The following is a 202-nucleotide window of genomic DNA, read 5'->3' as shown; positions in this document are numbered from 1 at the left end:
GCATACAGTAACTTCTGTATTTCTACCCTTGGGGCTCCAACTAACACCTTGCATGGAAGACTCACTTTGCGGCAGATGCAAAAGACTCTGATAGTGGGACCAGGCAGCCTCATGGTTAGTCAGGCAACAGAGTGTCCATGAATTGGAGGGATCCAGCCAACAAGGGTAGATACTTGAGTGCTACACTGCTGGAGCTCGAATG

Source organism: Galeopterus variegatus, unplaced genomic scaffold (assembly GCF_000696425.1).
Source record: "Galeopterus variegatus unplaced genomic scaffold, G_variegatus-3.0.2 Scaffold2779, whole genome shotgun sequence".
Taxonomy (NCBI): Eukaryota; Metazoa; Chordata; class Mammalia; order Dermoptera; family Cynocephalidae; genus Galeopterus; species Galeopterus variegatus.
The sequence above is the reverse complement of the archived record's forward strand: the minus strand, read 5'-3'. Positions refer to the sequence as shown.